Genomic DNA, 14,398 nt, shown 5'->3' with positions numbered 1-14,398 from the left:
CTTCCATTTCATGATCAAACATCATGCAATACTTTCACGATGGAATTGATAGGTTAGTGCAATCGCGGGTGTAGTATCCTGGTTCCCGACAATTGTAGCATATCAATTGTCCTCGACCTTTTCTAGGTCCTCCACCTCGGCCTCAACCGCATCCCTGAAATCCCGTCTGCACCATCCCTGCGCTCTGGTCAACGGGCCACATTTCAGCGTGAACCCTATAGGCAAGAGCTCTATCCATCATCAATTCATAACTCCTGCAGTTATGCTGATCATTCCCTACAGATCTACAAAAGTTGCAGAACAACGGTTGCAGTGTCTGTACATACTTCTGCAGCATATGACAATTATTTGTGGCATGTTTTTTTGCTACTTGATAGATAGCACACCATAATGCAGGCCCTACACTAGGTCCTGCTTGAGCTTCTAGCCTTAAAGGCATCGGTCCTCCTCTTGTAATATATTTCACAAACACTGGGCAATGGTATTTGTCATGACCCTAACTCTTGCATTTTAGGCACTATACTTCCTCACGTACCTCTGGTTGAACTGTCCTGTCCTGCTTCAGAATTTTCATCTCAAGGCATAGATTCTTCAGTTGTGCATGGATTTGTTGAACTCCCAAATTAGGATCTTGCATCAGAGTTTCATGTGGTTCATGGAAATCTCCAAGGCCTCGGCTTGAGTTGTTATTTCCTGCTACGACACCAAACTCCTTAATTGTGGTAGTAGTGAGGCCACAAAACACTCGCAATGTTGTCCATATGTAAAATTCATGTTGGATTTGTGGATTGTACATTTCAGCCTTTGATCTAGTTCCCAAGGCATCTCGCCTGGTTGCATCACAATTTCTTAGAATCCTACAATCAACTATGCCTCTAATTTAGGCCTACTAAATTCCCTATTTGGTGATGTCTGGATGTTTTCCACTCTAGAATTCGGGTTATCATTCAAGTACTTGATATACCAGGGTTAGCATGGGTGCACGACCTGAATGAAGGCACGAGTGTAGGCATATCTTTGACTCTAATACATAAACATACCTGGTGTAACATGCCCTTAAGGTATTCAACATTTTCTTTTGACTCTTCGAATCACCTATATCACTTTAACATGTGCTAGGCCTATTTCAATGAGCAAGAAACATATATATATATATATATATATATATATATATATATATATATATATATATATATATATATATATATATATATATATATTTCTTTTCTTGAATAAATACAAATATCAAAAGTACATTTATTAAGATCGAACCTAATTATACCTTCTTCAACACCCCCTTTTAACTAGAGAGGTATTCATAAATCATTAGAAGGTGTTTAGCTATTTTTCAATCATAAATAATTAGCATAAGAGAAACCGAATTGGAAATCCATTTGTTGTAGCATCATAGTATCCAAAATTGTTCATAGAAAGGCCTCGACTAACAACCTTATCTCTCAAAAGATCAGAGCACAATGTTGGCAAGACCAATGGCTTATAAACACCTTAATCATTGTCTCTCAAGGTCCATACTCACCCAGGTGTTCCCTGAGTATGACCTTCTAAGACAATTCTTGTCTTGTGTTCCCAATCCTCAAAGAATATTATTCCTCTTACCTACCCTTGTCTTTGATTCCCTACACATCCTCAAAGAGCATCAGATGCTAGATGATTACCCAATCATCCCATTCTTTCTTGCCAAGTGAATACAAGAATCTTTTGTCTATCTCTTCTCCTTGATTGGGGGAGACATGCCCAAGTTTCCTCTAACAAGGAACTTGCCCAAGCTCCTTTGTAGTCGGGAACTTGTTAGAACTCCCTATTAGCTAGGGACTTTCCCATTCATCAACAAATTCTTCTTCGTGGGTCCTTCAACTACTTGATCTTCTTATTTCCTTCGATTTCATGAATTCTTTGTTTGAAATTCTTTTGGCAGGGTACCAGCCATCGTTCACTTCCCCTCCTGGTTTGTCATGTCATTGATCCCTTCATGGAAAGTGGCCTTCTTGATATATATTAGGTCCGTTTTTCATCTAGCTACTCCTTTGTCATCTTGTCTATGCTTCATAATACTTATCACACGGTTGCTTAGTTGTACTTTCTTGTTCCCATACTTTGATTTAGTAGCCCTTCATGACTTCATCATGATATTTCTTCAAAATAAAATGGTTCTTTTGTTGGATGGCTTATTCATCATGACATCTTTGTAGAGTTGAATCAGTTATCTACACCTTACTATCTCCAAGGCCTTCATAGGTGTTAAGGTTCCTTTGATATTTTTCTTCCTTTGTCAGAGTTTCCATGCCTTCTTCCAAGAGATGTTGAGGAATCTGGTCAGATAGTGATTCTTCGTGACCACGATGTTATTCACATGCTTGATCTCTTTCTTCATTTGCTTCTTCTTGGATTGATTAGTCAGCCAATTTATACTCCTTATGAGAGCACTTCTTCATGTTGACCTTTATTGCATTTTAGTACATGCCTCTAAGCATATCGTTGGCAAAAGAGATCCTTTTATTCTAGATCATGATTCTAGAACTTTTCCCATGACCTAATATATATGATGACATGACTTAAACTTTGATGCATATATACCTCATATTGATTATGCTTTTATCATCTTGGCTTTATTTGATAGTTCTCCTTGATTGTTGTAGCCTTTCTTACTTTATATTCTCTCGCCTGTATATCATCCTTTCTTGAATCCCATAAATGGGACTCTTAATGAAACATCTGCCCTTATGTAAAAACCTTCTTTTGAAGATTCTATTAGAGGATTTTGAAGACCCTTACCTTGCAAATGTTTCTTCCTTTGATGATGGAGGCCTTCTAAGAATTTTAATCATGATCAATCATTTTTTCATTATGGATGAGGCCCTATAATAGGCATGCTCCTTCTATATGAATATCTTGAGCTATATCTACACCATGCTCCTATATTCTGGAAGATATCTTTAACCATGCAATTTGTTCTATTTTTATATGCTCCTATACTAATCAAAACTTTGAAAGAAGACTTTAAGAAAATAGGTTGACTTAGTCATAGTAAAGATCTATAAGATCTTCCTTTTTCTGCTTCTTGTCTTCTTCTTTCATTTCTTGAGTTACACGAGTTTCTTCCCTTTTTATCTTGTTGTTGTTTTCCTTCTTAAGTTTAGGAAAATTCCTTTTGTAGCATCCATATTCTTGGCATCCAAATCATTGGACTTTGGACATGTAGTGGTCCCAACCAATTTGTTACTTTCCTTGCAAAAGGACATTGAGGAATACTCAAAAGGGGACATATACTTACTTGATAGAGTTTGAGATGTAGTGAACTTGCTTTCTTCTTGAAGACTTGATGGCTTGCATTCCTTAGATATTGATGTTCTTCAAGCTGATTTCTTCAAATGGACTTGCTTGATGATGAGATTTGCTTGATGACTTGACTCATAGTGCCTTTCCTTTTTGAAGGTGGTGTAGCTTGATGTAGGTCCCTCTTTGATTTATTCTTCTTGTAGGTGCCTTTATATAGGGTTTTTCTTCTTGCTTTTTAGTCTTCCTTGATGAATGATAGATGGTAGACCTTCTTTTCCTTGATGTCATTGAGACTTCTTGGCTTGATGCTTCAACCTTGTAGGTGTTCTTTAGATTCCCTTTCCTTGAAGTGTCACCTTAGCTCCAATACCATGTTGAAGAATTTGGGGCAATGGGGTATAGTAGTATTCTTCTAGACTTGATAATAATTTGTGAAGCTCTTTTACAATTTATCTTCTTAGCTTAATCTTCTTCTCTTCTTATGAATGCATGTGTGTTTACTTATCAAACTGGTGCCAAAAACAAAAGAAAAATAACACAAGATGTTGGCTCTCCACCAAGGAAAAACCTCTATCTCAATTTATCTTCTTTAATTATTCTTTCCTTCCATCGTGTCATGTGGCCATGCTACACTACCCACAGCTTGCATGAAATAACTCCACACTTGAACTCTGACCAGTGTCAACCGTGCCCATGTATGCCACATGTCAGCCCAACTTTCCATTCCAGGCACCCAAACTCTGCTCATCAATGTGGGCCATAGTGAGGGCACATGACCTGCACGTAGTGAGACCTTCCTATCCCAATCAGTAACCCAACCTGTTTTGCCTATGGAAGACCTGCATTTACCATAATTGGTCAGTTTCTGTCATATGCCATGGAACGGAAAGCCCCATGTTCGGTAGACTTGGGCAGCCCTTCCCTGTTGCACGATGAAATGGAAACTTGAAGCTCCCCAGACTTGGGTAGTCATTCATTGTCACACGATGACATGGAAATTGAAGCTCCTAATACTTAGGTAGCCATTCCCTATCGCGTGATGACATGGAAACCCAAAGATCACCATACTTGGGCCATAGGTTTAGACATGGAAAAACATGGGAACCCAATGTTTCCCAGACCTTGGTAGTAGTTTTTATCGTGACGTGAAATGGAAATCCTGTGTGTCCATAGACTTGGGTAGCAGTTTCCATCACACTGTGAAATGGACACCACATGTTCCCTGTGCCAGGGGCGAGACATGGAAACCCCAGGTTACCCAGACTTAGGTGGTTTTCGTCAGTGGTTTTGGTTATGCCACGACATGGAAACCGCAAGTTCCCCAGACTTGGGCAGCGATTATGAAACACCCAAAGTTCCCCATACTTGCAAGCTAGTTTCCATTGTTATGTAAACCCCAAGTTCCCCGCATTGGGGCTTCGCTGAAAACCTTCAGTTTCCATCATGCTGTAAAATATGGAAACTCGCATCTCCATCAAGGATAGGACATGGAAACCCCAAGTTTCCCCAGACTTGGGTGCTGCCGATTTTTTCCATGGTGTGACATGGAAACCCCATGTTTCCCAGGCTTGGGCACCGTCACACGACATGGAAACTCTAAGTTTCCCCAGGTTTTGGCGATGGGGTGCAACATTGAAACACCAAGTTTCCCCAAGTTTGGGCACTGAGGCATGACATGGAAACCCCAAATTTTGGGCACTGGGTAGAAACCCCAAATTTTGGGCACCGTGTGGAAACCCCAAATTTTGGGCGTCGGGGCACGACATGGAAACCCCAAATTTTGGGTACCACGGCATGACATGGAAACCGAAAATTTTGGGCACTGGGGTGCGACATGGAAACCCCAAAATTTGGGTGCTAGGTGGAAATCCCAAATTTTGAGTGCTGGGGAGCTTTATGGAAACCCCAAATTTTGGGCATCAGGGCACGACATGGAAACCCCAATTTTCCCGTCCTTTGGTGCCTTTTTCGTCACAACTTGGAAACCAAAAATTTTGGGCACCAGGGTGGGACATGTAAACCCCAATTTTCCCAGGCTTCAGCACCTTTTTTATCACGATGTGGAAACCCAAAATTTCCCACCCCCAAGCAAAGAATTTATTAGATGTGAGCAATAAAAAATTGTTGTTTGGAGGAAGAGGCAAAGGTGGGAGAGTTGTCTGGATTTGTTTTAATACTGTGTGACAAGAGTGAAGCTCTAAATCAAGGCAACCAAGGGCTGAATCTCAGTGGATCATGGCAGAGAGGCCACTTTGCCACTTATAATACCCCATCACGTAGTTTAGTCGTCTACAAAGGATTCTTCTCATTGACCATTCCGAATTGAAATTCAAAGCTGCCCCAACTGAGATGCTTCACGGTTGCAGTTTGCAAATGACATGTTCCCTTGGGGGTAACAAAGTAATGCCCCTACTACGGGTCAAGATACAATCAAAAATTGACATGCACCGTTGCTAGCATGGATTCTGACTTAGAGGCATTCAGTCATACTCTAACACATGATAGCTTCCTGCCACTAGCTTTTCAACCAAGCGTGATGACCAATTGTGTGAATCTACAGTTCCTCTTGTACTAAGTTGAATTACTATTATGGTGTGGTTCATCATTAGGGTAAAAATAACCCATCTCACGATGATATAAACCCAGCTCACATTCCCTGTTGGTGGGTGAACAATCCAACACTTGGTGAATTCTACTTCACAATGATAGGAAGAGCTCACATCGAAGGATCAAAAATCAACATCGCTATGAATGCTTGGCTGCCACAAGCTAGTTATCCCTATGGTAACTTTTATGAGACCTATAGCTTCAAATTCTAAAAATCTAAAGGATCGATAGGCCACACTTTCATGATTTGTATTCGTTCTGAAAATCAAAATCAAATGAGCTTTTACCCTTTTGTTCCACACGAGATTTCTATTCTCATTGAGCTCATCTTAGGAAACCTTTGTTATCTTTTAAAAGATGTGCCACCCCATCCAAACGCCCCACTTGACAATGTATTCTACCTAGATCAACCCGCCAAAATGTTCCTTAAAGCCAGAAACAGGGGTAGTGCCCCGTCTCCGCCACACAAAATAAGTAAAATAACCTTAAAAGTAGTGGTATTTCACTTGAGCCGAAAATGGAAACCACTTATTCTAAACCTCTCAAGTCATTTCACAAAGTCAGACTAGAGTCAAGCTCAACAGGGTCTTCTTTCCCCACTGATTCAGCTGATCCCATTCCCTTGGCTGTGGTTTCGCTAGATAGTAGATAGGGATAATGGGAATCGCGTTAATCCATTAATGCACATCACTAATTAGATGATAAGGCATTTGGCTACCTTAAGAGAGTCATAGTTACTACTGCCATTTACCTGCGCTTGGTTGAATTTCTTCACTTTGGCATTCATAGCACTGGGTAGAAATTACATTGCGTCATCATCTACATGCACCATCACATTGCTTTGTTTTAATTAAAGAGTCAGATTCCCCTTGTCTGTACTAGTTCTAAGTCGATTGTTCACCGCCTAGGGAAAAGTCCCTGGTAGGGGGCATTTTATGCCCATAGCCCAATCAGCACGCGACTTCCCGCCCTCGTCGTGAGATCAACTCAGGTAGACTACCGACAGTCCAAGAGTTTAGGGCGTGGACCCCTAGGCCTAACCCTTAGAGCTAATCATTTTCCTGAATTTACGGATCCATTTTATCGACTTCCCTTACATACATTGTTCTATTAACCAAAGGTTTTTCACCTTGGAGACCTAATGTGGTTATGAGTATGACCAGGCATGAATGGTACTTGATCCTACATATTTTCAAGGGCTGTCGAGGGCGCACAGGACACCGCAAGACATGTGGTTCTCTTCTAGCTATTGGACCCTATCTCCAAGTGAATAGATTCCAATGTGGGAAAGCTATTAAAAAGAAAAGATAACTCTTCCTGAGGCCCCCAATGATTTCTCTGGATTTCCTAACGTTGCCACCCACCGCCATGTCTCAGTTCAAGAATATTAACCTGATTCCCTTTTAATGCTCATGTAGAGTGCACCCTTGTTACAAGTCTTCTCCATCTCTTAGGATCAATTAACCCATGTCCAAGTGTTGTTCACATGGAACCTTTCCCCACTTCATTCTTCAAACTTCTCATTTGAATATTTACTACTCCCACTGAGATCTACACTGGGGGCTCATCCACTCAAGCTCATCCCTAAGGTTTATCAACGACCCCCATGTCCTCCTACTCATCGAAGCGAGGAAATTTCTCCGACAGTCAAGTATAGGTTGCGCACTTTAGTGCTATCAATTTTCAGGGCTATTTCATTCAGCAGGTGAGTTGTTACACACTCCTTAGTAGATTTTGACTTCCATGACCACCGTCTTAATGTCCTAATCAACCAACACCCTTTGTGGTATTTAGGTTAGCACATAATTTGGCATCATAACTCAACTTTCGGTTCATCCTGCATCACTGGTTTTTCTTACCAAAAATGACCCACATGGAGCTCTCGATTCCATGGCACGACTCAATGGAGCAACCACACCCTCTTACCTGTTTAAATTTTGAGAATAATTCAAGGGCATTATGCCCCTGATGCCTCTAATCATTTGCTTTACCTGATAAAACTCCCATGTGAGCTCCAGATATCCTGAGGGAAACTTTGGAAGGAACCAGCTACTAGATGGTTCGATTAGTCTTTCACCCCTATACCCAAGTCTGACGAATGATTTTTCACGAATGAGTTTCCTCTAGCTTCGCCCTGCTCAGGCATAGTTCACCATTTTTCAGGTCCCAAAAGGTGTTCTCACACTTGAACCCTTCGCATAATCTCAAGGTTAGTTGACAATACACCCCTAAGAGAGGGGATCCCACCCGTCATCTTCCTTGTGCCTCACAGGTTTTCAAACCTGTCGACTTGCACACATGTTATACTCCTTGGTCCGTGTTTCAAGATGGGTTGAATGGAAAGCCTGCCAACCAACACCACAAGCATGTAGGTGCACACAACCCGCCACAAGGGCAAACACTTTTTTCCCCGATCACTGCAACGACAAACTGACAGGTAGTAATCTACACGCACTTATGACAATGCAACAACCCATGTTGGTTTGCACGTCAAGTTGAGCAATGGACTGGCCTGAGTTGTTCAACATCCAATTGAGATGCATCACCAACCTCCATCCACTTCCCTCCTGGCAATTTCAAACACTCTTTAACTCTCTTTTCAAATTCCTTTTCATCTTTCCCTCGCGACACTTGTTTGCTATCGATCTCTTTCCTGTATTTAGCCTTGGACAGAATTTACCACCCAAATAGGGCTACATCCCCAAACAACCTGACTTGCCAACAATGCCTCATGATGCGGCATGGTCTCGGCCCGACGGGGCTATCACCCTCTCAGGCACCCCCTTCCAAGGGACTTGGCCCAGGTTCGTCGCTGAGGACGCTTCTACAGACTAAAATGCAGGCGACGTTGCTGCCAGATTTTCATGTTGGGCTCTTCCTGGTTCATTCGCCGCCACTAGGGGAATCTTTGTAAGTTTATTTTCCTCTGCTTAATTATATGCTTAAACACAACAGGTGTTCTCGCCCGAGATGAGGTTGCAAGTTGGAGCTAAATCCACCCTACCAGATTGGAGGACGAGAGAGGTCAAATAAAGTTTGAGCGATTCCACACAAAGGCCACATTAGCTAATGCCTACTACCCATCCAAGGGGACAAGATCACCACTTGTGGACACACACCAAGAAACATCACTTGAGGTATTTCAGGAAACCACATTGCATCAGGCATGGATGACTAGCTCTGTTGCTCCCTAACATATTGCAGGGAGCGCTTTTGAATGGGATGTGACACCCAGACAGACGTTCCCTCAAGCGAGGCCTCAAGCATAAATTGGGTTCAAAAGGTCGATGATTCATGAGATTCTGCAATTCACACTAAGTATTGCATTTCTCTACGTTCTTCATCGTAAAAAGAGCCAAGATATCCATTTTCAAGAGTTGTTTCCATGTATTACTAACAAATCCGCCACAACACTGAATAGGGGCACCCCCCACAACAATTGTAAGTCCAAGGGAAAAAAGGAGGAAAGGAAGAAAAACAAATGAAAGGAAGGGAAACAAAGGTGTCTACCCCCTCACAAGAGGAGGCTCAAACATAGAAAAATATTCCTCTGCCCCACGCCCTCTCAAAAAGGGGGGAATGCATGGAAAAACAATCAAGAAGGACCGGGGTGTCCACCCCGGGAGCTCGCACTACTTTTAATCCTTCCTGAACACCAGTCAACAATAGTTCCCCCTTTTCTCAATAAATCTAGGGACCGAAAGGAAGAAGGGAAGAAAACAAAGTAAAAGAAATAGAGATTAAATGTGGCTACTGGCTCACAAGGGGAGGCTCAAACAAAGCACAAGCCTTCCAAGCCATGTGCCTTCACAGAAAGGGCGGAATTGAAGGGGACGATTATCGAGGAGGACTAGGGTGGCCACCCAGAGATCTTGTGTTGCATTTCGCCCTTCCTGAACACCAATCCACAACAATCGCACCTTTTCTCCATAAAGCTATGGGATAAAAGGAATAAGGGAAGAAAACGACATGAAAGAAAGAGATATCAAATGTGGCTACCGGCTCACAAGGGGAGGCTAAAATAGAGAAAAATCTTCCCCAACCTCCTGTGCCTTCATAAAAACAGGGGAACTGGGGGAAGATGATCGAGAAGTACTAGGGTGGCCACCCCGGCAGCTCACACTACGTTTCGTCCTTCCTGAAAGCCAATACAAAACAATCCCACCTTTTATCCATAAAGCTAGGGGCCAAAAGTAAGAATGGAAGAAATCAAAATGAAAGAAAGAGATATCGAACGTGGCTATCGGCTCACAAGGGGAGGCTCAAATAGAGAACAAGCTTCTCCAACTGTGTGACTTTGCAAAACGGGGGGAGCTATAGGGGACAACGATCGAGAAGGACTAGAGTTTCCACCCCATGAACTTGCACTACTTTTTGTCCTTCCTGAACACCAATCCACAACAATCCCACCTTTTCTTCATAAAGATAGGGGCCAAAAGGAAGAAGGAAAGAAAACAACATGAAAGAAAGAGATATCAAACTTGCATACCGACTCACGGGGGGAGGCTCAAATAGAGAACAAGCTTCCCAAACCTTAACCCTTACAAAATGGGGGGAACTAGAGGGGCCAGTAGTCGAGAAGGACTAGGGTGGCTGCCCCAGGAACTTGCACTACTTTTCATCCTTCCCTAACACCAATCCACAAAAATCACACCTTTTCTCCATAAAGCTAGGGGGGAAAGGAAGAAGGGAAGAAAACAACACCAAAGAAACAAAAATCCCAAGAAAAGAGAGAGGCTCAACAGCACGCCGAAAAGATGTTACCTAACTAAAAAGAAAGAAAACAAGGCACCCAATCAAAGAATCCCACCTCTTCACACCCTCCCACATACACTACGGCACAACGCCCTTTCTAGCATACAACATAACAAACAACAATCAAACATCCCCTAAACGTAACCACTAGAAAAGACGAGGGGCGCAATGAGACCAGCGTCTAGAGCAAGTTAATGAGAGGTAAAAAACCCTCCAACCTGGCACAAGGCTTCAAATGAAAAATACACTAATAGAAAACCCACCCTGCTATTGTACCCCTCTGTCTACAAAACACCCAAAACCTTTCCAGCGAGAAAGTCAATGGAGGTCAACAATAAAACTCCAAAGAGGAGTTGTCATGAGCCAACACTCAATGTTAGAGAAAACCATGGGCCACAAATATATCGATGGTGCAAGGCCACTAAATACAGGGATGTCCAAAAAGTGCACACCACAAAGCCAAGATATGACCAAGTCACACAAAAAACCAAGAATCCATAGGGAGAAATAAATACACAACCCGCTACTTATTTCTCTAGAAGGGGAGTCACTCACGAGAGGATGAGAAATTTCCTCGATGGCAAAGGTACGAGATAAGAATGCTACCTCATTCCCATTGGTGGGGAAAATGGTGATCTCGATGGAGCTCAGACCGAGGGAGGGGTTTTTCATTACCTAGACACCTAACCCTTTCGTGAAGGCATATCAAGGAATGGTCGAGAGGAATAGGGTAGCTAGCCGAATGGGTTGAACCACTCTTCATCCATCCCATATTGACCACACCCTGACAATTTCACCTCATAGAAGGTTTGAGGTACCAGGCACACGTGCAACGACTCCCTTGACCCAACCACTGTAGAAAATCTCACCCAAGCAACACATAAACGACCATCGCCTTTTCGAGAGAACCAACTATGGATTCCCACACTCTTGGACCATGCCTCCCAATGAAAAAAAGACCGAGCATTGATGCTATGCATGAGTCTAAATGTGTCCAACGTATTTCCCATGCACCTCAACTATAGTAACCATTCCTCGCCGAACAGATCATCGGAGAGGGCTCACAAGAAACAATCTTCTGAATCCCTTTATAAAAACACATTGGGGGAAGGAAAAAAAAGTATGGGTGGGACAAGCACAAGCATGGCTTGCAAGCACACATGAAAAAACAAGCGTGACCTCAAGACAAGAAACCAACAATGTTCCCACCAAACACCAAACCCGCTCCCCTAGAGACACACCACACGGGCCCACATTGCAATCAAAACACACCCGACCCGAACCAAAAAAGAAAATCCCTGCTATCAATGATACTACTGCAGGTTCAACTACTGTGACCTTGTTATGACTTCTCCTTCCTCTAAATGATAAGGTTCAATTAACTTCTCACGACGTTGACGGTGGCGAACCACCATCATTGGCGCAATCTGAACACATCCCCGGATCATTCAATTGGTAGGAGCGATGGGTGGTGTTTACAAAGGGCAGGGACATATTCAACACAATTTGATGACACACACTTACTAGGAATTCCTCATTGAAGACCAATAATTACAATGGTCTATCCCCTCACCATGCAATTTGAGAATATTTCCCGATCCTCTCAAACCAAGAAGAAAAACTCATTGGCTGCATCAGTGTAGTGTGCATGCCACCCAGTTAATCTAAGGGCATCACATACCTGTTATTGCCTCAAAATTCCATGGCCTAAATGGCCATAGTCCCTCTAAGAGGTTGGCTGTGAAGGGGAATCTCTGTGTAGCTAGTTAGTAGGCTAAGGTCTCGCTCATTATCGAAATTAACTAGGCAAGTCGCTCCACCAACTAAGAATGACCATGCACCACCACCCATAGAATTAAGAAAAAGATCTGAATCTGTCACTCCTTACTATGTCTGGACCTAGTAAGTTTCCCCATGTTGAGTCAAATTAAGCCATAGGCTCCACTCCTAGTGGTGCCCTTCCATCAATTCCTTTAAGTTTCAGCCTTGCAACCATACTACCCCTAGAACACAAACACTCTTATTTCTCAGAAGGTGCTGGTGAAGACCTTAGAGAAAAATTTGTCAATCCCTGGTCGAAATCATTTATGGTTGAGACTAGGATGGTATTTGATCATCTTCAAACCTGAAACTTTCATTTTCAATTAATGAAAACATGCTTGGAAAATGCTTTTGCAGTTGTTTGTCTTTCATAAATCCAACAATTTCACCTCTAACAATGAAATACGAATGTCCCCGATAGTCCCTATTAATCATTACTCCGGTTCCGAAGGCCAACACCATATGACTAGATTCCTATCACGTTATTCCATGCTAATGTATTCAAAGCATAATTTTCTTTGAGCACTCGAATGTTTTCAAAGTAACAGTGTCAGAGCCATGACCTAGCCAATTAAGGCAAGGAGAAATACGTCGATAAAAGGGACGAAAAGGCAGGTGCACACTAAGTAGGTGGACCAACCTTTACGACCCAAGATACAACTATGAGATATTTAACTGCAACAACTTAAATATACTCTATTGGAGCTAGAATTACCATGCCTATTGGCACCAAACTTTCCCTCTGATGGATCCTCATTAAGGGATTTAGATTGTACTCATTCCAATTACAAGACTCGATGGGACCAGTATTGTTATTTATTGTCATTACCTCCCCATGTTAGGATTGGGTAATTTGCACGTCTATTTCCTTCCTTAGATGTGGTAGTTGTTTGTCAGGATCCCTCTATAGAATTGAACCCTAATTCTCTGTTACTCATCACCACCATGGTAGGCCTCTATCTTACCATCAAAAATTGATAGGGCAAAAATTTGAATGAAGGATGGCCAGCACAAGGGTTGTGCGATCCATCGAGTTATCATGATTCACCTGAGAAGCAAGCAAGCCCGGGCCAACCTTTTATCTAAAAAATGTATCCCTTCCAAAGAGTTAGGACTTGGTCCACATATTAGCTATAGAATTACTACAACTATCCAAGTAGTATGCTACCATCAAAAAAACTATAACTGATTTAATGAGCCATCCACAGTTTCACAGTTTGAATTAGTTCATAACTAGACATGCATGGCTTAACCATTAAGACAAGCATATGACTACTAGTAGGATCAACCAGGTAGCACCCTCCCACTTCAAAGGGAATTCTGGGCACTCTGTTACCAAGATCCAAGTTGAACACCCATCAAGTCAAATAGATATCAAAATATCATGTAAAACTTTTATGCCTTGCATCTCTTGCATCTGAAGAAGGAAACACACACAACATGCCAAGGACATGGTGAAAAAATGGGTAGACCTTTCGAGTCACAATGCACCAAGGCCACTTTGGATTTTTCCACCACTCCCCAACAAACAAGAAAATGATAAATCACTCGCCCACTCCCTTATAAATGCCTCCAAAAACCTCCACGCCCCGCACCAAGGCCACCTAGGAGCCCACCCAAACAGCAACAACAGTGGACCTCAATCTCTCGATCCCTACAATAGCCCCTATGTAAAGGAAATAAATGGAGAATGACTAACCACACAACCAATATATTATGAACGAGCCCCAACCCTCCCCACCTCGCATTGAGGCCACCTAGGAGTCCACCTGAACAGCAGCAACGGTGGACCTCGATCTCCCGACTACCTGTGGCAGCCTCAGTGAAAAGGAAAGGGAAGGAAATAAAAAGAGGATCACCGACCACAAATCCTATCTTAGAGAGGCCATAAAAATCTCCCTGCTTTGCATTATGCCAC

General features: G+C 42.4%; 2 non-coding genes and 1 pseudogene across 2 annotated transcripts; all 3 read right to left on the bottom strand.

Moving 5' to 3' along the window:
* Nucleotides 1-5,494: 5,494 nt before the first annotated feature.
* Nucleotides 5,495-8,883, bottom strand: LOC149238816 (25S ribosomal RNA). Its single transcript, XR_016246906.1, has one exon. It is a non-coding gene; the product is annotated as a 25S ribosomal RNA (ribosomal RNA).
* A 246-nt stretch (nt 8,884-9,129) lies between these two features.
* LOC149238815 (5.8S ribosomal RNA) lies at nt 9,130-9,283 on the bottom strand. The gene has a single exon (XR_016246905.1). It is a non-coding gene; the product is annotated as a 5.8S ribosomal RNA (ribosomal RNA).
* A 2,681-nt stretch (nt 9,284-11,964) lies between these two features.
* On the bottom strand, nt 11,965-13,775 carry LOC149238814 (18S ribosomal RNA; annotated as a pseudogene).
* Between the last annotated feature and the right edge of the window lie 623 nt (nt 13,776-14,398).

Source organism: Pinus tabuliformis, chromosome 8 (assembly GCF_031772625.1).
Source record: "Pinus tabuliformis cultivar Carrire ecotype Pingquan chromosome 8, CPIR1, whole genome shotgun sequence".
Classification (NCBI taxonomy): domain Eukaryota; kingdom Viridiplantae; phylum Streptophyta; class Pinopsida; order Pinales; family Pinaceae; genus Pinus; species Pinus tabuliformis.
Note: the sequence above shows the minus strand (reverse complement) of the source record. Positions and strands in the feature narration are given on the sequence as shown.